The sequence below is a fragment of the Acinonyx jubatus genome, chromosome B2, assembly GCF_027475565.1.
Source record: "Acinonyx jubatus isolate Ajub_Pintada_27869175 chromosome B2, VMU_Ajub_asm_v1.0, whole genome shotgun sequence".
Classification (NCBI taxonomy): Eukaryota; Metazoa; Chordata; class Mammalia; order Carnivora; family Felidae; genus Acinonyx; species Acinonyx jubatus.
Genome location: NC_069385.1, coordinates 4,257,132 through 4,282,619, shown reverse-complemented (window position 1 = coordinate 4,282,619; position 25,488 = coordinate 4,257,132).

Genomic DNA, 25,488 nt, shown 5'->3' with positions numbered 1-25,488 from the left:
GGATGAGTTTGCAAAGGCTTGCATTTGCTTCCCCAGGATGACCTCACGTTCCTTACCTACTCCTTAGGAGAGGAATAGAGAAAATTGCTTCCACTCTGTGCTTTGGACAGTACCCCTGGGGTCCCAAGTCAATCACCTGCATAGGATTGTTTTGGTCCTTCTCAGTGCCTGTAGAGCCTTCTGCCATGTCCTTACTGGGCTTCAGGCTGTCAGCTGCTCTCTGTCCTCAGCACCCTCTGCAGCGCTGTTAGATTTCTTCCCACAGCTGCTATCAGAACAAATGTGTCAGCACTTTGGAACAGATGGCCGCCTTCACCAGTGAACAGAGTCTCTTAATATATCACATAGGCTTCAAGAGATGCTGGGTGCACATCTCACAGACAGGCTGGCTGCCCTGTGAAGTACAGGCCACGGGATTCCTGGAAAAGAAGCCACGTAAGGTGGCAGCGGAGAATCACCACACACCCCCCGCTCTCCACTACTGAATGGGGCCAAGATGGCATATGTCCTCCTGTGGGAAAGATCCAGTCCATTTCAAGGGCGTGGATAGTTTCACCGACAGCTGAATAAAGACCCATTCTTCCACCCACCAGCTGTTCGACTTGGAGCAACCTTTGCAAAGTTGAATTTATCCGAAAAGTAGAAAAATCTGCCTTTTGCAGATTTCGAGAAGACGTAACGTAGAAGGGCTTTGAAAATGGCAGACAAGCATAAGGAACTATATTATGTTGTGGTTTCCATTAAACATAACATTGCCAGGCTTAATGAAGTTAATCCAAAGCTTGGTGTCCGTTGGCCAGGGGTTCTCAATAGGGTGCCCAAAAATTCTTTGGAAATATGGGAGTTGTTTTGCACCGTCACGAAAAATAGGAAGGCGCGGAGTTTTAGTGGGCTGGATCCATGTGACTTAGACACCCTGACGTTCGTACACAGCCCTGCACAATAAAAGTTGTTCAGTCCTTTCTACCTGGCAACCAAATGCCCCACCAATTTCCTTTGGATGCGTGAATATCTGAGTCTGGATACTTCTCATACTCCCTTGAAGCATAAAGCATTTAAAAAAAAATTTTTTAACACTTATTCATTTTTGAGAGAAAGAGAGAGACAGAGTGTGAGAGGGAGACACAGAATCTGAAGCAGGCTCCAGGCTCTGAGCTGTCATCACAGAGCCCAATGCAGGGCTCAAACTCAGGAACCACAACATCACGACCTGAGCTGAGGTCAGAAGCTTAACTGACTGAGCGACCCGGGCACCCCAAAGCATGACGCATTTTTTGCTGAGCTTTAATATCTATGAAATTATCCAAAACCTCATTTTATCATGAAAGTTGAAGAAGAGTGTACTTTGTTTTGTCCAGACGTTTACCAAAAGTTTACTTACATTTCCAGAAAAATCAAGATACTAACAGCCACACTGTTCGTTGTATGTGTCACTATCCCAAAATTCCTGTGTCAGTTTGTATTTGTAATTGAAATATACACAATACCTTTTACATATAAGAATAGTCTTGGGACACATGGGTACCTCAGTCAGCTGGGCAACTGACTGAATTTCAGCTCAGATCGTGATCTCGCTGGTCATGACATCCAGCCTCATGTTTGGTCTCTATGCAGACAGCATGGAGCCTGCTTGAGATTCTCTCTCTCCCTTTCTCCTTCTCCCCCCAGTGCTCTCTCTCTCTCTCAAAAAAAAAAAGTCTTATTTATGCCCTATTTCGAAATGTCAAAACTACAGAAAAAGTGTGGACTCTACCCAATTAAGAATTGTCTTCTCTTGAATATAAATTTACGCGGATGAAGCATCGACTATGTCATCAGGCCTTGTAACACATCACACTATTTCATCCAGTATGTCCCCCGATAGCTTACATCAGAAAAGGCATCTGGATTTACTGTAAGTTACTTTTTTTCATTCATTTTTAAACTGTCATGCTTTTTAATTTACTTAAATGTGAATATAAGTTATAGTATTCATGCATGTTTTTCAAGATTGCAGGCTGATTACATTATTGTTTAACATGTTAATTTGGGGGAAGGAACAAATGGTAGTATTATTGAAAGCAAGAAATCTGGAATTAGGCAGACCTGAGATTAAATCTCATTTCCAAATCTTGGTAACTATCTGATATCAGCTGATATTGACCCCTTAGCCCCTTGCTTTTCAAAATTGTTATGGCAAGTGTGGAAATGAGATATAAATTGTAACATACAGAAATTCTGGTTCTTAATGTAGTTGGATGATCAATATATTTATTTATGGTATGCATTTATTAAATCTAATTTAAGAAAGCCTTTCCTGCTGCAAAGCCTAAAGACATTCTCCTGTATTGTTTTTTTTAATATTGTTTTGCTGTTCATATTTAAATTCATAATTCATATGGAATCCAATTTATTATTGACCGTATGTTATTTACATTACTTTTTAAATTTTTTCTTATTTTAAAAGAATTGTAGATTTGCAGAATAGTTACAAAAATAGTATAGAAAATTCACTTACTTCCTTTTCCCAGCTTCCTATCATGTTAACTCTTACATATCCTTAGTGTAATTATAAGACAAGATATCGTTGTGAATACAGCCCTGGGAATTGATAAACATTGTATTCAAATGTCACTAACTATATGGATTAAATTTTTGCTTATCTATTATGATGGAAACCTGTTACTTGTGTCTCACTTAAATAACTGATTGTTTTCCGTGTATTATATATATTAATGACTTTCCTCACTCAGGTAAAATGACAGCTTTAACATATTTCAGGTTTTCATATATGCATGGATCTAGTTTTGCACTCTTGTTTTCTTTTCTATTCATTTGTTTGTTTATTCCTAATTCTATACCAACCATGAAATGTAATATAGCATTACAAGTATATATGAAATACTTAGTATATGTTATATTTATATGTGTTGTCTAGTAGCCATATTATCTGTATATTATGTATATTATCTGTATATTATCTGTAGCGATATTATCTGTATATTATGTATATATTATATATATGTATTATATATTTTATATTAAGTTATATTCTCAATATGTAATAGAATAAATCCTGTCTTCTTCTTCAGGAGTATCTTGGCTATCGTTGGTCTTTGATTACTCCATATAACTTTGGAATGTGAGATAATGTATATAGAATATTAAAAACATGGTAAATACTCAATAGTTGTCTAAGTGAAATGTTGTGAATGAACAAAGTGCATGAATGTCTTCAATATTTATTTTCCTAATTGGTTACAGCCATTAGAAATAGACACTGAATTTATATACAATATTCTTAAAGTGTATTCTGTTCTCCAGTGTGCATAAAAGTGTAATTTGCCACCTAGCTGTCCAGTTACCTAGTTTTATTACTGCATAATTTATCATTGTCTGAATAGGCTAACATGTATCCATTGACAATCGGATTTTTCCAATCATTGCTTATTTTAAATAGTGCTGCTATTAACATACTGTATATGCTTTTGATCCACATGCACATGAAATTCAATCGGGGAAATAGTAGGAGATTTAAAGCTAATGAGATATAAATATATCTGATTTTTAAAGATAAAATCAAAGGGTTTTTAAAGTGGTAAAATATCACCTTTTGTAGGAAGTGTGTGAGGGCTATTACTACATAGCCATGTCAATCCTTGGTCGTTTCTATCTTGTTCATGTTAGCAAAGTGCATACAGTGGGTTAGTTTGATGTTTTATTTTGTATTTCCCTGATCAAAATGAGGTTGAGTAACTTTTCGTATGCTTATTAACCCTTTGGATATTCTCCTTTGCACAGTATTCCATTTAGGTACCTAAAGCAGATTTATTTGTTAAACTGTAGGTGTTCTTTATATACTTTGGATACTACTCTTTTGTTGTAAGAATATGTATTCAGATTCTGCCTACTTATTATTATCACCTAGTTTTGAAATATTGTTATTTCCAACCTGGACTAGTAAAATAGCATCTTAATATCTTAATTTTTCTTCTACTCTAATCATATTGGTTTTTAAGGAATCTCTTGAAGTATAATATACATAAGGAAATGTCCACAGATTATAAATATACAGCTGGATATGTATCCCACACATTTCATCATTTTCTAGCCCAAAATATTTTCTCATTTCCATTATCATTTCTTTAACTCTGGTATTTTTAAAATATATAGTAATTAAAGTTTTATTTGGAGATCTTCTATTTACCTGTTTCTTATTGATTTCTAGATCAATGTCATTATAATCAGACAACAGGCTCTGAGTCATTTCTACTCTTAGAATGAAAGACAAGTTTTGTAGCCAGTTTAAAGACAACTTCTTGTCAGTTCTACACAATGTTATCTATATGCCAATTAGATCATATTTATTTTTACTGTTTGGATCTTTCATATTCTCACTGATTTCATTTAATTTCTTCATTCTATTGGATACTAAGAAGAGTACATTAGAGGATCTAAATTTCGCTATGGCTTTTTTCCTTTCCTTTCAGGTCTACCCGTCATTATATTATTTATTTTGTGAACATTTTATTATAACATACCAATTAAAAAAACACATTGTCATTGAATTTCCTTTCTTTTTTTATACTTTTCTTTTAATTGAAGTATGACTGACACGCAATGTTATATTAGTTTTCATTATATTAGTTTTTAAAGCTATACTGTCAGATCTATTCAAATTTATCATTGCTATATTTGGCCAGGAAGTCGATACATAATGTTACAAAATGCCCTTTATTTTTTACTAACTCTTCTTACTTTAATATCATTATTTCTTTGAGATATAATTGATATGTGGGGTATAAAATTTTTCCTTACTTCCAGCTTTATGTGACTTTTATATCTAAGAATCTCTCGAGAGTGATATTGATTTGAAGATTTTTAATCCAGTCTGATAATCTTTACATTTGAATTGAAGTACTTAATCCATTTTATTTAAATTTACGATTGACACTTCGTTTAAATCTGTGTACCTTCTATTCTCCAATCCTTTTGTCTCCTTACTTTCTTTCCTTTATATGATAAAAAAATATATTTTTATCACCTCATTCTACCTTTTAATTAATTTATTTTATTGGTTACCTAATTAAGATCCTTCAGTTAACAATGTCTAATAGATATAAGTACTTTAGCTAGTTTCAGTGAAGGAATTTTAAGAAATTTTAACTGCTTCATGTCCTATTAGTTTTGTCATTTAATTACATATACATTAAACATAACATGAAATTATTATTATTGCTTTATATAGACGATGTTCTTTTAGGTTCATACCACATATGACCTTTCCTTGCGGCTTCAATTACTTTCTGCATTTCCATGCTCTTCTTCCTGGAGAACTTCTTTTGCTGTTACCTTTGATGCAATTTCTGCTGGCAACAAATTCAGTTTCCATTGTTTAGAAAATTCTAAATTTTTCCTTTATTGTTTGTTATTTGTTCTAGGGTACTATGCTTTATTTTTTGTGTGTAAGTGTTTATGTGTGGGATGATAACGGGATGCCCAGTGAAAACTTCCAAACTGGGGAGCAGGGCTAGAGTCTCTTTTTAATCTGGAGTATAAGGAAATTGCCAATCATTTCAATTCCTAAAGATTAATGGGTATATTTAGAATAAGGATGACTTTTTACTTTTCCGGAAATGTCATTACATTGTTCCTTTTATTATTTAGGTATAGAGGATGTATTTACTTACAGTTTTTGCAAAGAGGGTAACCAAATATACGTTTTCCTTTCTCTGGAGGATCAAACCTTTACAAAAGAAGATCAAAAAAGAAGTATTTCTGGCTTTCTAGGCCATATGTTGGCTGTCACAACTACTCAACTCCATTGTTACAGCATGAGAGAAGCCATAGACAATACGTAAAGCAAAGAGTGAGGCTGTATTCTAATAAAATGTTCCAAAAATAAGTGATAGGTCGGATTTGACCCACAGATTTGCTTTGCAACCCTTAGCCCAAGGTCTGGCATCTAAAAAGAAACGGATGGGTAAAGATTGACATGGCTTCTTAACAATGTGCATATATTTGCATTTATGCAAAGACCAAAGGGCCATTTGGGAAAAAAGGAAAGTGGGATCCTGACACCTTGCCTTGAATGTTCAAAATGATGGATACATGCTGGAGCAGGGTATAAACTCGTGAGACTAAACCTCAGAGCCTAGAAGACTGACAAAGGCATATGGCAGATGCTGAAACTTATGAAGATGCAATCACTGTGGTGTCATGGGACATGCCTTTGGGAAAATGTCAGGTCAGTATGTAAGTTCTCTTGTGAGAAGACAATGGAATATCCATGCAGTTGTTTGTCTTATATGCGTAAGATATGCGTGTGCGTGAACCTGTGTGCCTGCATGTGTCCATACGTGTGTGCGGAATAGTTATCCTCATTTCTAATGCTCTTTCTTCATTCCTGAACATCCAAGTTGCCATCAGTTTTAACTCCCTAGTGAAATTCCTTTGCCGTGTCTTGTGGAACAGTCTGCTGATAACACGTTGTATTAACTGTTTTCATCTGAAACTTCCTTTTAATTCCTGTTGGATATGAAAGACCGGATTGACGATGCCTGTTTTCTTGTTTCAAGGGGATTTTTTTGCCACTTCTAGTCTCTAAACTTTCAGATGAGAGATCTACAGCTCTCAAAGCATTGCCCTTCTGCTTGAAGGATATCATATTCTGCTCTTAGATTGGACAAGTCCTATGCAATGCCTTTAAATTCACTGACTCTTTTGACTACCATCACTATTCTGCTGTGGAGCTCATTTCTATTTGGTTCATTTTTACAGTTGTCATTTCTCTGCTGAGGTTTTCTATATTTTCATTCATGTCAAGTGTGTGTTCCTTTAACTCATGGAGCATAGCAAAAATGGGTGCTTGCGTGTGTCAGCTCAGACTGCCACAACAAGTTCCCATAGTCTAGGCAGCTTAAACAACAGAAATTTATTCCTCACAGTGTTGGAGGCCAGAAACACCCTCGCAGTGTTTCCAGGGTTGATTTCTGGTGAGTTCTCTTCCTGAATGAAGATGTCTGCCTTCTCATGGCAACCTCACGTGGCCTTCTTGGTGCATGAGTGGAGAGAGAAAGATCTTTCTCTCTGTCTCTGTCTCTGTCTCTGCAACTGTTACTTGACTGGAGTCTATCTTTGAGCAAAGCCACAAGAATTGAAAAGATGAGAAACTTACCCTTGTTTGTGTCATCTGCCCAAGGCTTTTTCTCTGTTTACTCTTCAGAGTCCTTTTTTGTCCAGAGATTAGGAAGTATCTGTGGGAAGGATGGGCTGACCAGAACTTACAATGCCTGCCAGTCACTAGTATTTTTGAAAGCTATTTTCACTGGGTATCCAATGCTACTTTGATAGTTATTTTATTTTAAATATGACAGCCTATAATCTTATGGAGTCCACCATTTCTTCTAAAAAGTCAGCCATCAGTCTTATCTGTTGTTCTTTGGGAGGTGATACTAATTTTCTCCTCTGGCTACTTTTAAGATTTTTCTCTTTACTTTGGTTAATAGATGTACTATGTTGTGTACAGATGTATATTTCTTTTCCTGCTGGGGATTTGTGATACCCCTTCAATCTGTGTCTTTTTTTAAAATGTTTATTTATTTTTGAGAGAGAGAGAGACAGAGTGGCGAGCAGGGGAGGGGCAGAGAGAGAGGGAGACAGACACAGAATCCAAAGCAGGATCCAGGCTCCGAGCCATCAGCACAGATTCCAACGCAGGACTTGAACCCACGGACCATGAGATCAAGATCTGAACTGAAGTTGGATGTTTAACCAACTGAACCATGCGGGCACCCCTTCAATGTGTGTCTTGATGTCTTTTGTGAGTTTGTGGAAATTCTTGGGCGTTAATATTTTAAAATATTGTCTATGTCAAATATATCTCTTTACACCCTTTAATTTTCATTGTTTTTTTTTCTTTATACTTTAGACAATGTTTCTTCTGACTGCTAGTGGTTTCTTCAACTTTGAATAATTGGCTCTTAAAACCATTTATTCATTACTTCTTCATTTCGGTTATGAGTTTTTCACCTTAGATGTTCAGTGTAAAGGTCTCACATTGGCTACAGGCAAACCTATTTATTTTCATGTCCTTTTTTGAAATACGTCAGTCCTGGTTATTTTAAAGCTCAAGTCTGGCAAACTCAGTATTTCTATCACCGGTTAGTCTATCACTCTTTGTTTTGTTTAGTTTTCATTTTCTCTAGATTCTGTCTTTTGCTCTGTCAGTCATTTATTTTTATTAAAGACTGGACATTATATGTATAAAAAAGGTAGAACTTCCAGACGACACTATTTTCTTCATAAGGGATTTACTTTAGTTTATTCCAGTAATAAATTCGGGAGAAAATCACCTTATCGCCATCAGCAGTCAACCTGATTCTCAGCGGGGGAGGTTCTTTGTGAGTCCTGGTTTATTTCTGGGTCACACATTCTCCTCCCGTCTAAACGTTCAGGCTCACCAGCTGCCCCTACGGTGTCTTTTAAGGTCCTTCCACACTGGCAATCCCTGAACTCCAATTTTTATTTCTTCAGCACCATGAAAATGTTAATCGCTCGATTTAGTTTCTCATTATCTTAGCAGCCAAGTTATGCTCAGCGTTGGCAAAGCTTCAAATTGAGCTAATAAGTCAATGCCAAAAGTGGTTCGGACCATCACCCCATCCCCTTGTCACCTCGAGTAACACTTTGTTTGGGGATTCCTTTGGTGCTCTGTTTAGGCAGCTATGAATTGGTAACTACGTTGAAAGGAAAAGGTACATGAAATATGGTGCTTTCCTCAATGAGTTTTCCTTCTCTCGGGGATATTGGCTTCCTACATCCCGAATGCCTTTGTGGTTTTCAGATGCTTCGAACAGACGTTTTTATTTGTTTTTATTTTCTGCAACTCTTCTAACGGATCTCACTGTTCGGGTGATCTGCTGTCAACAATTCCCTCACAGCTGCAAGTGGAACAGTGTGCGGGCCTTGCCCGTGTCTGTTGGCAAATTATATGTCACCTTCACGACCCATGGCTATTTTATTTCCCAAGATAAAAATAGTCGGAGGAGTCATCGTTTCATAAATTTTGTTTCAAACGGAAGATAGAAAAAGATGCCTTAGTCAACATTACATTTCCCACACTGACTGAAGCCACGTGTTTACAAGAGGTCCAAACGGATTTTGCCGTAACATTTTCAGATGCTTAATATTCACCGTCTTCCTCTCCCCTTTCCTCTCGTTGTTATTAAGGCTTGTGCAATCCCCTCAGTGGTAGGCAATTGTCAAGTCTCTAGTTGGTGTCACATGCCCTGAGAATGGAGGCAGAGAGGCCTCAGAAGCAGGAATCGTGAGGGTGCGTGCAGCCAGCGTCTGGTAAAGGAGAGATTACATGTGAGGCAATGTGCTAGGCGACATGGAGATAAACAAACAGCCCTGCCTGAAGAAGCACAAGAGGGCTGACTCAAAATTAACTGATTTTAGTTCCACAAAATGAATGTTCCAGCGAAGGAGCCAATCACCGGCAACGGGATCACAGAGGAGGGAGTGATTCACTGCCTGTAAGAGTGTCTGCGCCTTCTCAGGGCAGGACCCTGCAGAGCAGTGGCTTCAAAGGCACTTAGAAGTTTACCTGCAGGACGAGTAAGAGAGGAAGAAGGTTCGTGGTAGAGGGGAGAGTGTGTGCAACACAGCAGATGTGTTGATACGGGAAATAGCAGATTTGGTGTGGCCAAAGCCTGCCCGCTGAAGGAGACGGGTAGGACATAAAGCGTAAAATTAGGATTACCGCGCACCTGCCGTGACGGGCCACTTGGACTTGATATTGTGGCAATGGAAAAACAAATACATGATTTCACTGGTGATACGACCTTATAAGCTGCGGTTCACATGGAGTGATCTGTGCGCACAGGCAACAGAATGAGGATCATACTGAGATCTTAATCTCGTCCCAGAGACCTATCATCACTGTATTGAAGAGTCGGAATTCATCTGAAGAGGTCGCATCTGACGGGACACTTTCAGACACAAATTATACCTTTAGACCTAAGAGTCTGCTTCATTGGTGGTTCGGGGAAACTGATGTTTATGAAGGAAAAAAAGGAAGTTTTTAAAATGGTAGGGAAACCTCTTCGCCACACATCACAAACGAATCTTCATTCACTATGGGTTTCAGTTGGGAGCAAACACAAAATCCTTATCATTTGGTCACTGATGGCTGCTATAATTTGTCTGCCAAACCAGTTAGCGACATTCATTCTGAATCAAATCCAGTCAGTGCTAATCCCGTGAGTCGAAGCGCCCAGGTTGTTTTTGTTTTGATTCCAGTTGCTAGGAATAAAACAAACATGGCTGGTTGTATTTTTGCCCATTTGCAATCTATGGGAAAAGAAAACCGGGGGACGGGAGATGTTATTGTTTCTTTATCTTGGCTCAGGTCTAATATAGTGTGATATCCTAGGTCAAAAAGAGAGTGAAACATCCTCTTTTTAGTCAGCCAATGCAACTGGCATACCTTTATTTTCATCACTGTGTGCTGTGGCTGCTAAATTAGAAAGAAAATAATTTCATTATTGCATAAGATGAATGTACATTAATCTCAACTTTATTTACATAAATAAGTCAGCAATGAAGGCTGACTACCCCAGTTAAACACACACACACACACACACACACACACACACACACAAATTTAGTAAGTGTTAGAGGTCAAGAAGATTTCTGCAGCCTCAGACCAGATAACAGAATATTCAACAGTGTCTTCCAAGACTGTGGTTTTACTTTCTGCCACAGATTTTCTTTCCCCTTTGAATGGGCTAGAAAATTAGGTAGTATTTCTTGGTCAAAATAAGCTTTGTAGAATATAGAATACTGTCTCATTCTTGTTGGAAAAGAGTTATGTGACTATCAGCCAGGTATGTGTCACCTCTGATACAAATCAGAACAAATCAGAGTGACTATCCACAAGGTATGCAGAATCTGGGAATATTGTCCAGAAAGGACTGCCATAACCAATCTAGGTGCTTAAAAATTACCTCAGTGCTATAGAGAGAAGGCACTGGATGAGAGATCAGGTGAATCGATTCCACAATTTACTGAGTTATCATGGTGACTTTAAGTAGGGGCTTACCAATGAAGAAGGAGTGAAATGGGTACTTTTTGGAAGTATCCTGGAAGTTGCATTGACAGGATGTTCGGTGACAGAGAGATAAATGTCAGGAGTCATTCCTAGGTTTGGCTTGTGCAATTGGCCTGGTCTAAGTGCCGTTTCTTAAGGTGAGTAAGACTAAAGGCGAAGTTTCATGGGGTGAGATCAACCTAGGTAAGGGAGGTAGTGGCGTCATCAGATGTAAAGAAGACACTCTGCTCAGATTCACCAAAAGGCAACACCCTCAATTTTTATCTTTTGTATCATCCTCCAACTTAAGAGCCAAGAAAAATTGGGGCACATAGGTGGCTCAGTCAGGTAAGCAGCAGACTCTTGAGTTAGGCTCTGGTCATGATCTCATGGTTCGTGTGTTCGGGCACGGTGTCGGGCTCCATGCTGGCAGTGTGGAGGCTGCTTGGGATTCTCTCTCTCCCTCTCTCTCTGCCCCTCCCCTATGCTCTCTCTCTCTCTCTCTCTCTCTCTCTCTCTGTCAAAATAAATAAATAAACTTTAAAAAAATCCAGGAAAAATTCTAATAGCATCAAATGAACTGTGAGCGCCCATACTCACACTCAACTCGAGAAATCACCAGCATCAGCTACAGCCTTTTCTTTGCTCAATGATTAACAAGCATGAAAACCAACACAAGTCTCATGAAATTATGTTACAACATAAAAAGAATCAAACTATCAATAAAGAAAAGGGAAAATTAGGTTTCTAATGTTTTTAACTTAAAAAAATTAACGACGGAGAGTATTTGTTCTAAAATCTCTTAAAATTTAAATAAGACAAGAACACTACGAAACAAGATATAAAGGATGGAAACTTTTTAAAAACCAATTTTCAATGAGAAAAGGGATTGGTACATCAAAAGAAAGTCACAGTGGTGTAAAGAATAAAGGAGACAATTTATGAATGCAGAAAAATATGTCAGAGACAAAGTGATCATGTGTGGCTGGAATTCACAGGAGAAGAAGGAAATATAAACAATTAAGAAAGATGACAGGTATAGAGAAGAAATAATAGGGAAAAACAAAAATAAATATAAAGGCGATAATATAGATAGAAACTGGTGAGAATGTTCAGACAATGAGAGTCTACCTAGAAAGTTCAGGAGAATCCACTGAAAAACTACCTTTACAATAAATGGTCTGGGACAAGATGAAAATATAAATATCATACGTCAGCAAACAACAATTATAAAATATAATGGTAAGAATATAAACAAAAGAATATAAAATAAAATACCTAGAAAATAACAAAACAGTAGACCACTTTTGATAAGAATATTAGCAATATTACTAAAGATATACAGGTAGCCTGAATTACTAGAAATATTATGTCCATGGCACAGAGTCAACATGGCAAAGATGTCCAGTCTCCAAAGTTAATTAATAAATACCGTATGATTACAGGCAAAGCTTTAACAGGAGTTTTTCATAGAACCTGGCAAAATGATACTAAAATGTATACAATGCAATATTTGCACAAGAAGAGCCAAGGCCGTTGTGGAAAATAATGAATGAGGAGCTTTCCCTTTAAGATACAGAAACATATTTTACATTTCAAGTTACTAAAACAGTGTACGATTTGTATTAAATAAACAATATAGAAACGAAGCATGGAAATGAAGATGTATACTCTTCCATGAAGTTGTAAGGGACTGTGTCTGAATGTGTCCCCACAAAATTCATACCCTGAAATCTTGATGTCCAACATGATAGTTTTGGGGGGTAGTAGGCCTTTGAGAGGTGATAAGGTCCTGAAGGTGGATCCTGAGTGTTGGGATTAGTGCCCTTCTGAAAGAGACCCGGGGAGCTCCCTTGCCCGTTCCATCCTGTGAGGACACAATGAGAAGTCTGCATCCCGGCCCTCACCAGAACCCTGGAACCCTGCCTGAACCAGGACTTACAGCCTCCAGATGGTGAGAAATAAATCCTTGCTATTTATCAGCCCCCCAGTCTGTAGTAGTTTGTTAGAGCAGTTCAAATGGGCTAAGACAGCGAGTGAAATGCTCATAAAGAAGACCCTAAAACAAAGCCCAGCAAAGACTGATAGATGCTCTCCATCACAAGGAAATAACGTTTTATGTCCTTAAAAGCAAAGTTAAAAGATAAAGACCTGTAGAATATATTTCCTACATATGTAACCTAGGAAGAATCTGGTGAAAAACAATAAAATTATTTATTTGTTTGTTTGTTTGTTTATTTATTTGTTTATAAAATATGTTTTTAGTGACAACCCCTCAAGAACAAAAACAAAGTAACAAAGTAGGAAATAAAATACCTGATAGTAATGAATACTCCTTGACCTTCACTAGTATTATGGAATATGCAAACAAAACCAGACTTAATATTTCCGTTCGTTAGGCTGGTGAAATTTATAGTTTTACGCCACTGTTGGAAAGTGTGGAAAGGAAATGTATATCCTTGTGCTCTCCTGGTTAATTGCCATTTTGGGCAGACTTTGAAAGGAATAAGAAAAAAAAAAACACCTGTCAATCTGGATTCTACACCCTGAGACTTCACTCAGTCCCAGAGGCATACTTAGGTGTGTTACAAAAAAAAATGAGAAGACCTGAAAAACATTAGAGTGTTAGCACAGATTACATTGTTGCAATTTATTGGAATGATCTCAATATACAGTGCAACTCTCCAATCTGAGTTGAAGATCATTCTTTTTGGTCTTAAATGTAATGTGGTTGCCATAGAAACTATTTTTTAAAAGAAATTCCTTAAAAGAGCACCTGTGTCGATAAGCATACATCTGAAATATGTAAGTTCTGACAACTCAATGCACTCTAATTTCTTGTACGTTAATTCTTGCAATTCACCTAAATGATAAAGATGAATAATTTGCCTCATAACTGTATGACTTTGGGCCAAAATGTCTCCAATTTATGCACAACTACACTTTTCATGATTTTCTGGGAAAACAAAACAAAAATTCAGTACGGATACTTTTCAAAATGATTAGTTTTTTTTTTTTTCTGTAAATAGCAAGGAAGGGAAAGGAAAGAGACTGCAGATTTTAAGGAAGACAGAGGCTGCAAAGAAACCTTGATTATTGAAAGTATTTTAAAGAAATTGAAAATCTACCTGGTCCTCAGATATAAAAAGCAATGAAGATTGAGCTGTTTCACTGACATTTCCTTGTGGGATCGCAGGGGATTGTAATGACTCACTCTTCTTTGCTATGCCAGTCTCTCTTTCCAGCACAAGGCTTCATTAAGGTTAAAACAAATGTAAAAGCAAAATGCAAGTCTAGTGTTAGTGTGGTACCGGCATATTTCGGTGACCTGTCATAGTGACATAAACCCTGATGTGCCCAACTGGAAGCTTCACTGGCAGTATGTCTAATGATAGGGACTTCGGGAAGAATCTATATAGAAATGAAATTGGAAGTCTCTCTAATGTTACCTGACAGCATGTAGACTGACCTTCGCAAGCATAAAGGATGCCTGACTAACCAGGCACAGAGAAATATAATTGGCAAAGTAAGGGATTTTAATAAAGTGTATAAAAGTGTGTGTGGAGACAGATAGGTACTGTCTCTTCTATACAATTTTCTAGTAATGGTAATTGTATGCGTGTTAAACGAAAGCATGGGTGATTCCAATGCAGCCTTTAGAGAACAGCAGCAAAATTAAATAGAGAATGATCATTAAATACTATTTGTGTGTGCGTCCAGGTAAATTTTTCACATATGAAAGTTGTCAGGTTGAAAGTCGAGATTTATCCTGAGCACTGGAACAAGCTGAGGCTACTGGAAATATATTCCTGATTCTGCTGTAGGAAGGTATTACAGTGTTCTCTTCAAGGGGCATGCTGTGTATATGCGTGTGTGTGTGCGTGCGTGTGCACGTACATGTGTGTGCAAGAGAAGAAGGAATGGCTGGATCAGGAATGAAAACCAGAAATACTGTCATTGTGCATTTTTCATATTGCACATCAGTACTGGCTCCTAAATTTCTCCATAAGGGGGACCTGAGGGAGGAAATTTTCTTTGTAGAACTTTACTTGAAGCTGCATATCAGTGTCTTAAATCGCATGTTTATTTAGGGTGGTTTGAGGTACTAATTAAGGTTTCATAATCGAAAGGGCACCTGGGTGGCTCAGTAGGTTCAAGTGTTTGACCTTTGATTTTGATTCAGGAGGTAATCTTATGATTCATGAGATTGAGCCCTGCATCGGGCTCTGTTCTGACACTGCGGAGCCTGCTTGGGATTCTCTCTTTCCCTCTCTTTCTCTGCTGTGCCACCCCCCCCCCACCCTCCCACCCCGCTTGTGCACCTGCACACACGGACACGCGCGTGCTCTTTCTCAAAATAAATAAATAAACATTTACAAAAGATTTCCTGGTAGCTAAAGCCCCTCAAGGCTCTCCTTTGTATATTCATCGCTGCTGATGTTATGACATTCCTCAATACTTAATCCTAATGTGATGCAAATGACCATGAGATTATGACGACAGAGCAGGACATTATGTTTTTTTTTAATTTTTTTTAAATTTATTTATTTTTGAGACAGAGAGAGACAGAGCATGAACGGGGGAGGGTCAGAGAGAGGGAGACACAGAATCTGAAACAGGCTCCAGGATCTGAGCTGTCAGCACAGAGCCTGACGCGGGGCTCGAACTCACGGACCATGAAATCATGACCTGAGCCGAAGCCGGCTGCTCAACCTCAACCGACTGAACCACCCAGGCGCCCCAAGACATTATGATTTTAAATTACTCCTTTCTTCTCAGTACTCTTCTCTTTCCATTATAGAATCTCTAACCTGTACCTGTTCTCACCTCCAAGCTGAAAGCAATGAACGATGTAGACACAAAGTCGTCTTGTACTATTTAGTTGTGTTCACTAATATAGTTAGAAAGATAACAGTGACTAGGTTATCTGGCATGTAAGCAGTCAGTAGGTGGAAAAGTTATTTTGCAGGGTTTTGAGTTTTTAATTTCTCCCTTCAGGTCCCTTGCACATGGCAGGCCACCTGTGCCCAGCAGAATTCAAGAACAATGGCAAAGTAACCGGGTTACCACTTGCTACCTGTATGACTTTAGATGAGTTATTTAACTTGCATTTGCTCACCTGTAAGTCAGGATCCTAGTAAGATCTTTCTTATAGGATTATCATAAACATTAATTGAAAATACAGAAGTGACATATAAAGAAAACCTGATAAAAAGGAAGCACTCAATAAATGCCAGCCATTGTTCTTCTTATTACAGAGTAATGGCTTAAAAAAAAAAACCTGCCAGAGTGGGGTGCCTGGGTGGTTCAGTAAGTTGGGTGACCCAATTCACCCAGGTCATGATTTCACAGATTGTGATTTTGAGCCCCACATCAGGCTCTGTGCTGACAGCTTAGAGGCTGGAGCCTGCCTTGGATTCTCTGCCCCTTCCCCGCTCAGGTTCTATCTCTCTGTCTCTCTCTCAAAAATAAACACTAAAAAAAATTTTTAAATAAAAAATCTGCCAGAGCTATACACACACATGGTCATGCTAACTGTTCAGGCAGCCTTTTGGGAGATGCCTAAACTTATCCAGTGAGATGCTTTTATGTATTTGCAATGAGACATCATTATAGGACTTTGAATTCTTCATTTTGAATAGCTTTGAAAACCTACAGAATTTGTTTTGAACATTCTGGACCATGGAAATTCAATAAAAAGCATGATTTCTATTGCATTTTTATTCCTCCGAAAATGAAAAATGGAGTATACTAAGTGGCAGACAAAATGGGAGGTATATTGATCGAGTAAGGACCTTTCCCAGCCTGCCCTCATGGCGATTTTAAGTTCGAGCCCAGATTGATATAAAATGGTCTGCTACAATGCCCCTTTTCTGATAAAAATCAAAGGAATAATTACTTATATTTTATGGCTCATACAGAGCCAATGATTCATTTCCAATGAAGTTTGAAAAGTATGTTGATTCTGAAAATAGAGTCATTTACAAGAACAAAAATTATAAGTCTGTTATAATAAATAAAAGAAAACATGGACTCACAGAAACATAAAGTTCATTGCCAGGTGAACTTGGTGATTAGAATGCCCTGGTTGAATGTTTTCTGCTTCTGTTTGTACAAGAGGAGAATCCACAACCTCCTATGTATTAGTTTTTGATTCCTCAACCAGGGTAGCTTCAAATCTCCATATTAGAACCCTTTTATTATCTGTCTATAAATATTTGTAGTTCACATTCATCGTTGTTTTCCCCTCAGTGGACCAAAGTACCTACTTCATTCTTTTATCCTCTTAACCAGGGGTTGTGTTCTGTTGGCTTGTATATACAAGGATTTAGCAAGGTGTTTGGCAAAAAGATCGTGAAGAAGAAGAAGCAGCAGCATACAGAATATCTGTCCATAAACAGCTTAGAGGAGTGTAGACCTGGAGGTAAATTGTCAGTTACATATGGTTGTGGTAGTTTAAGGTAAATGTGATGATGGTTTTGCATATGGAAAGAGCAGTGAGGAATAAACAAAGAGAATTTGTGTGAAAGCAGGTAAGGCAGTAGACTAGACAAGATTGGGGTTCAATTAGATCATTCAGGAAAGGAAGGGGGAAATCCCTGGATCACCCCCAGGTTCCGATCTGGGTACCTAGGATGGTCCCATTGTCATATAAGACAGGGAGTGTATCTATAGGGATAAAGACCAAACTTTGTTCCCTTTACATCTGTAAGTCCAGTAGTAAGCACAGCCCTGGCATATAGTTAAGCAAAGACTTGACCGTGACTAGGACACTTAAATAAACCATGTGAGTAAGCCTAGAATAGCATGGGAAAATGGATAGAGGAAAAAAGACTTACAGGAAATGATTTCCTAGAAGTCTACTAGAAACCACATGACTAAATAAAGACATTGAGATATCCTCTCCTAAGAATGTCATCATAGATCTGTATAGAGGCCAGAAATGGAAGTGATGAGGAAATTCAGCTATCTAGAACTCCGATTAATCAAAAAATAAATATATATTTTTTCATGCAGGTTTTGAACTATAATTTACAGAGTAAATTTCACCCTTCCTAGGTGTACAGTCTATGGACATTGGCAAGCACAAACAATCATGTTACCACCACCAAAATCAAGATACAGAACATTTCCATATCTACAAATATTCCCTTGTGCCCCTTAGCTGTCAATCCCGCTTCTCACACCACAGTCCCTGGTAAACATGGATGAACTTTCTATTTTTGAAGATTGCATATGTCAGCATGTCTTTTAAATCAAATACATTCCGTGGCCTTTGAGTCTGGCTTGGTTCATTTATCATCATGTATCTAAGAGCATCATTGGTGTTGCACGACTGGTTGTTCAGTCCTGCTCTTTGTTTGTTTGTTTTATTTTAATTAAACGTTTGAAAAGGTTGTACATTTCCAAAGAGTTGTATATAATGACATCAGTGTTCTATTACTTTTAGTTGTGTGCAATTCTTACTTCCATTTAACTTCTTTTACCTCTCCCACTTATAAATATCATTGACTTAAGTATCAGATGGCATTATAACTCTTGTATTAACCATCACATACAGTCTTTAAAAACTCATGAGGATAAGGATAGTCTATTGCATTTACCAGTTTTTCTGCCCTTTCCTACTGGCTTCCACCTGATTCTCCAAGATTTCTTCCTTAACATTTCTTTTCTGTCTAAAGAATTTATGTTAGCCATTCTTTACAAGTAGGCCTCTCAGTGACAAATAATTTTAGTTTTACTTCATCTGACAATGTCTTTACTTCCCTATTATTCCTGAAGGACAGTTTCACCTGATATAGAATCCATGGTTGACGTTTCTTTTATCATTTGAAAAATGTGCTACTTCCTTCTGACCTCCAAGGTTTCAGATGAGAAATCTGCTGTCATTTGAACTGGTGTTCCCTATAGATAATGTGTCTTTTCTCTCTGTTGCTAAGATTTTTTCCTTCATCTTTAGTTTTCAGTAATCACAATGTATCTTTGCATGGATTTCTCTGAGTTTATCCTATTTTGGATTCATTCAGCTTCTTTGTGGTGTGTGTTTATCTTTCATCATTTAGGATATATTCAGCCATTATTTTTTCAAACACCATTTCAGCCCCATTCTCTTTCTCTTCTCCTACGGGACACAGATGACACAAAGGTTGGATCTTATGTTATTGTCTCATAGGTCCCTCAGCTCTGCTTATTAATTGTTTTTCAGTCTATTTTCTCTCTGTTTTCAGAGTTCTTCCCAGGATGGATGTTTGTTGTGGCAGTGCCCCTTTTGTCAGTTTCCCAAGATGGGCATTTTTCTCTGGCTGGAAAATCTCAGCTGAGTGAAGATGTTGAGTGCTTCCCCTGTGCACTTCTTGGCAGTGAAGCTTCTGGCTGAAACCTCTTGTTGATCCTGCTGTGGTCTCCTGGTCTTGTCACCAGACTCCCATTCGATCCGGTGGATGGCTAGTCATACATTGGACACATTATGTGCTTACTTGGAGGTCAGAATCACCAGATCTGAACCATGTTCTTCTTGTTGGATAGGGTGGGGATGCTAAGAAGAATGACCCCTATGTTTTTCCTCCTGTCTTGGTATTTCTAACTAATTCACCTTCCTCTTTCTGTTTTTCAAAGTTCTAATTTGATTATCTTTTGTGTTATGTCTCTTGCATGTAGATATACTTACTGGATGGAGAAGGGAAAGTTGAGTCTACATCAACTTCTCTGGTCAGATGTTTCCACTCTTTTTTATTGATTAATTGTGTGCCAGTATGTGGTTATACTAACTTGGTGTTTTGTTTATTTGTTTTTTGGTTTTGTTTTTTACCATTCACAAGTTGAAGATTATTTGAGTTGTTTACAGTTTAGGGAGATGATTTTTTAAAGCCCTTAAGATATTCACATACATTTTATCTTGTGGATATTCATTATTCATTGCTCTTTAGTAAATACCTAGGAGTGAGATTATTGGGACAAAAGTGCAAACTTAGCTCAATAAGAAAAATGCTGAAGAAGGTTCTGGGAAGATGTCAGAATAAGAAGCACCAGAAAGCTGTCTCCCCACCTTGACAATAACTGTACTGGCAGCATCTGTCTGTGGTAACTATTTCAGAAATTGCACCTACTTGAAGGCTTCCAGCTTCCAAAGAAGGCTTGGATGGTAAGTCATGGTTAGTTTAAGCCAATTTCAGTTCTTAGTACAGCATCAGCTATCACTTACCACTCCTAGGTCCCTGGCAGCCAGCTGTTCATGTGTTCTGGGAGCAATTTACACACACCTCGCAGAAGCCAATGGAACAAAAAGGACCTTGCCCTCCAAATATTGGGGATTTGCGCTCTGTGTTTTTTTTTTTATTGATTGATTGATTGATGCCTGTGATCACAGAGCTGCAGATGCAGAGATGGGTAGCCATCATTTCACAATCCCCCATCCTATTGTTGAAAGCCTTACTACATTTGGCTGAAGTGACTTCTAGAGAATTTAAAGGGCTGACACATTTTTTTTCTCCTCATTTTTCTTTTTTTTCTCTGTTGGGACCTTGACTTTTAAGGACTGGAACATTCAAAAGCAACTGGGAAAAATAGAAAATCACTGTTCATGCCCAAAAGGTTGGGGGAAAAAGTGAACAGAGCCTAAGGGTCTGTGGGGTACCATTAAGTGGATCAAAATATGTACTGTGCGAGTCCCCTAAGAAGAAGACAGAAAGAGACAGAAAGATTATTTGACCAAAGCATCTCAAATTTGATGAAATAAATGAACATAAACATCTAAAGAGCTCAACAAACTCCACATTGGGTGTATTTATTTATTTATTCTTATTTTTTAAATTTTGTTTAATGTTTATTTTTGACAGAGAGAGAGACAGAGCATGAGCAGGGGAGGAGCAGAGAAAGAGGGAGACACAGAATCCAAAGCAGGCTCCGGGCTCCAAGCTGTCAGCACAGAGCCCGATGCGGGGCTCGAACTCGCAGACCGCGAGATCATGACCTGAGCTGAAGTCGGACGCTCAACCGACTGAGCCACCCAGACGCCCCACATTGGGTGTATTTAAAGAGGCCCACACAAAGACACGTTATAATTAGACTGTCAAAAGACAAAGAGAGTTTTGAAAGCAGCAAGAGAGAAGCAACCCGTCACATACAAGGGATTTTCATTAAGATTATCAGCAGACATCTCACCAGAAATCTTGGAGGCCAGAAAGAAATGGGCTGATATTTTCAAAGTGCTTAAAGAAAAATGTCAACTAAAAAGTCTTTATCTGGCAAAACTGATCTTTGAAAGTGAGGAAGGTATGAGGATATTTTCAGATAAACAAAAGCTAAGGAAGTCTTACTACTAGATCTGTCCTGAAAGAAAGTCTAAAGGGAGTTTTATCAGTTGAAATGAAAGGGCACTGAACAGTAACTGAAAGTCATATGAAGAAGCAAAGATTTCTGGGTAAGGTAATTACTTGGGCAATTATGAAAGTCAGCATATTTGTAATATAGTTTTGGTTTATTACTCCACTGTTTCCTTTCCAAATGATTTAACAAACTAATGCAAAAAAATATTAATCTGTGTTTTGAGGCACACAATATATAAAGATGTAATTCTGTGACATTAATAACTAAAAAAAGGGTGCAGATTTTTCTATGTTATTGAAGTTAAGCTGGAATCAACTCAGAGTGTGATAACTTTGGATGTTAAACACAATTCCCACTGCAATTGAAAAGAAAATAGCTGAAGAATATACACAAAAGGAAATTAAAATAGAATTAAAATATTTCACTCTAAAAATGTCAACTAAATACAAGGAAGACAATAATGCAGAAAATAAGGGGCAAAAAATCTATATGGTATTTAGAAAACAAATAGCAAAATGATGGAAGTGAAGTCTCTGGTTATTAGTAATTTCGTTAAATGTATGTGGATTAAAGTTTTGAATGAAAAGACTAAGATTTGCTGAATGGGAGTGGGGGGACAAAATAAAACAAAACATGGTTGAACTGTATACTGTCTACAAGAAACTCATATTAGATCCAAAGACAAACACAGGTTGAAAGCGAAGGGACAGAAGATATTTCATGTAAATAGTGACAAAAAGAAACCCAGGGCAACTATACTAATACCAGACAAAATAGACTTTAAATAAAAAGGGTTATAAGAGACAAAGAGGGTATATTAACAAACGTTTCAATACAGCAAGAAATATAGCAATTTAGACATTTTTGCACATAATAACAGAACCAAAACACATGAAGAAAAAATTGACAAAATTGAAAGGAGAAATAGTTCTACAACACTAGTTGGAGACTTTAATACCACAATCTCAATGAATAGAACCTAACAAATAGAATAGAAGAAAAGTCAGAAATAGAGAACTTGGACAACATAATAAATATACTAAATCTAACAGACCTTTCAAGGACACCATACTCAACGACAACAGAGTAAACATTCTTCTCAAGTGCACATGGGGCATCCTCCAGGACAGATGATGTGTTACGCCACAAATTGAGTCTACTATAAAACAAACAAACAAACACATAAACAAAACAGAAAACAGTAAGTGTTGACAAGGATATGAAGAAAACAGAACAGTTGTACACTGGTGGTATGAATGAAAAATGGTGCTGTCACCATGGAAAATGGGATGATCCTTCCTCAGAAAACTAAAAATATACTTAGTATGTTATCCACTTCTGAATATGTACCCACAATAACTGAAAACATGATCTCAAAGAGATTTTGGACACCTATGTTTACAGAGGAATTACCCACAATATCCTAAAGGTGGAAACAACCCAAGTTCCATCAAAGGATGCACAGAGAAGGACAATATGCTGTATATACACAACAGGATACCATTCAGACTCAAAGAAGAAAATTTTAATACAACTACAACATTAATGAAACTTGAGGGTATATAAAATATAAAAATATTTTATAATTTCACTTTTATGAGGTTCATCAATTGGTCACATCATGGAGACAGAAAGTAGAATGGTGGTTTCCAGGGCATATGGGGAGAAAGGCATGGGCAATTATTGCTCAGTGGGTGTAGTTTCTGTACAGCAAGATGAGAAGAGTTTGGAAGATGGATGGCAGTGAAGGCTGCACAATATGAATGTACTTACTACCACTCAACTATAAGTTTAAAAAATGGTTCAGATGGTAAATTTCATGTTTTGTGTTCTTAACCACAATTTTAGAAGTAAAAGTAAAGCAAATTAAGGGACTGCCAAACTATTTCTCAAAATTTATATCCCATTGTTAATTCTACAAGAAATTGATGAGTCCACGTTGCCTCACTTCATTGCTAGTATTTGATGTTATAATAGGTTAAAGTTTTAACCATTCAAATATTTAGAAATATCTCAGTGTAGCTTTACTTTGCATTTCCATGATGACAAACAAATTTGAATGACTTTTCATATCTCACTTTCCATTCATGTCTTTTCTTTGGCTAAGTATGCACATTCACATGTTTTGCCAATTTTTTCTTTTATTTTTAAGTTTATTTATTCATTTTGAGAGAGACAGAGAGGACGAGTGGGGGAGGAGCAGAGAGACAGGGAGAAAGAGAATCCCAAGCAGGTCCCACACTGTCAGCGCCCGATTCAGGGCTCAAATTTACGAAATGAGAGATCATGACCTGAGCTGAAACCAAGAGTCTGACACCCAACCAACCGAGCCACCTGGGTGCTCCATATTTTGCCAATTTTTAAAATTTGTTGTATTAATGAGTTGTAAGAGTCCTTTATGTATTTTAGAGACCAGTCCTTTGTAAAACATATGCTATACATATGGTGTCTCCAAGTCTGTAGATTATCTTTGAAATTAACAGTGTTTCTCAAGGCACAGAAGTTTTAAATTTTGACGATGTACAATTTATCAATTTTTCTTTTGTGATTTGAGCGTTTTGTGTTGTATCTAATAAACGTCTTTACTAAATCAGTGTTGCAAAGATTTGATAGTACTTTGGCTGCTTTTAGGGGGGATTCCCTTCAGAAATTCCATGCTTTCAGTTTTACGTTAGGTCATGGTCCATTTTGGGGTAATTTTTGTAGCTGGTATCAGGTAGCAGTTATTGTTTTCTAAAGATGCCCAATTGCTTTGGCATTATTTCTTGTAAGATTTGACCATTTGCACATAATTGCCAATACAGTTGTATCTAAATCTACCACCTTGCAAGTTGTCTTTCCCTTTTCCATTCTTTCAGTTATTTATTTTATTTTTAAACATTTCTTTTTTTAAGTTTATTTATTTTGAGAAAGAGAGAGAGAGAGAGAGAGAGAGAGAGATCAAGTGGAGGAGGGGCAGAGAGAGAGAGAGAGAATGCACAGCTTGAATTCACAAACCGTGAGATCATGACCTGAGCCAAAAGCAAGAGTTAGACGCTTAACTAACTGAGCTTCCCAGGTGCCTCACTTTTTAAAAGTTTCTTTTGGATCACTTGAGTGCTTTTGTGTTTCCATTGTGTCTCTACAATGGATTTGTTAGTTCTGCCTCTTTTTCTAATATCTTTGTGTTGCCATAGGGTTTTCAATATATATTTTATTTTACCATGGTTTACATTTCTAAGACATTAACCAATGTATATAAAACTTAAGAAATTTATAACAGTGTATGTATATGTTCTCATTTATGTTATTTTTTAAGTAGGCTACGTGCCCAGCATGGGGCTCAAACTTACAACCCTGAGATCAAGAGTTCGATGCTCCAAAGACTGAGCCAGCCAGGCTCCCCTATGCTATTTTTGAAATACATTTTGCCCTGTCAAATACCCTGAAAGTTTATCATCAATATTTTTGCATAAGGGGCACCTGGGGGGCTCAGTCAGTGGAGCGTCCAACTTCAGCTCAGGTCATCATCTCGTGGTTTGTGGGTTCCAGCCCCGCATCGGGCTCTGTGCTGACAGCTTAGAGTCTGGAGCCCGCTTCAGGTTCTGTGTCTCCCCCCTCTCTCTGTCCCTCCCCTGCTGGCACGCTGTGTCTCTCTGTCTCTCAATAATAAATAAATGTAAAAAAAATTAAAATCATATTTTTGCTTAAGACATCTATTTATTACAGTCATTTAAAAATAAGAGAAAAAGTTATATTTACCTTCATATTTATCATTTCAAGAGTTCTTTATTTGCTTTTGTATACTTCCCTTTCCTGACTGGCATTGTTTTTGTTCTACCAGAAGATCTTTTAGTGAAAATATACTGGCAGTAGGGCTCCTTGGGTTTAGTGTTTCTGAAAACGTCTTTATTTCATATTCAATTTTGAGAGAGATTTTTGTTCTGCATAGAAGTAGGGGTGGTGAGCGTTTTTCTTTTTGTTTTACCTCTCTAAGACAATTGGTGTTTTCAGAGACGGTGGAGCCAAAGGGATTTTCCTCCCTGACTCTCCCTGGGGCAGCTTACCAACAACCATGAACACAACCCACAACCACAGCATCAGGAATG